The sequence below is a fragment of the Arachis duranensis genome, chromosome 3 (assembly GCF_000817695.3).
Source record: "Arachis duranensis cultivar V14167 chromosome 3, aradu.V14167.gnm2.J7QH, whole genome shotgun sequence".
NCBI lineage: Eukaryota > Viridiplantae > Streptophyta > Magnoliopsida > Fabales > Fabaceae > Arachis > Arachis duranensis.
The window spans coordinates 67885280-67885759 of record NC_029774.3 but is presented as its reverse complement, the minus strand read 5'-3'; the positions used below and the strand labels follow the sequence as shown (position 1 = coordinate 67885759).

General features: G+C 40.8%; 1 non-coding gene across 1 annotated transcript; it reads right to left on the bottom strand.

The window, feature by feature from the left end:
- Window positions 1-271: 271 nt before the first annotated feature.
- On the bottom strand, window positions 272-379 carry LOC127746433 (small nucleolar RNA R71). The gene has a single exon (XR_008008052.1). It is a non-coding gene; the product is annotated as a small nucleolar RNA R71 (small nucleolar RNA).
- Between the last annotated feature and the right edge of the window lie 101 nt (window positions 380-480).

Below are 480 nucleotides of genomic sequence, written 5' to 3'. Positions count from 1 at the left end.
GGAGCAAACAACTTTGAGCTTAAGCCTCAATTAGTTTCTCTAATACAACAGAATTGCAAGTTCCATGGGTTTAGCTGAATTCTTGCAAATCTGTCACACTGTCAAGACCAATGGGGTTGACCCTGAGGTCTACAGACTTATGCTATTCCCTTTTGCTGTAAGAGACAGAGCTAGGATTTGGTTGGATTCACAACCTAAAGAAATTCTGAACTCTTGGGAAAAGCTAGTCAATGCCTTCTTGGCAAAGTTCTTTCCACCTCAAAAATTGAGTAAGCTTAGAGTGGAAGTACAAACCTTCAGACAGAAGGAAGGTGAATCCCTCTATGAAGCTTGGGAAAGATACAAACAATTGATCAGAAAGTGTCCTTCTGACATGCTTTCTGAATGGAGCATCATAGGAATTTTCTATGATGGTCTCTCTGAACTATCCAAGATGTCTTTGGATAGCTCTGCTGGAGGATCTCTTCATCTGAAGAAGAC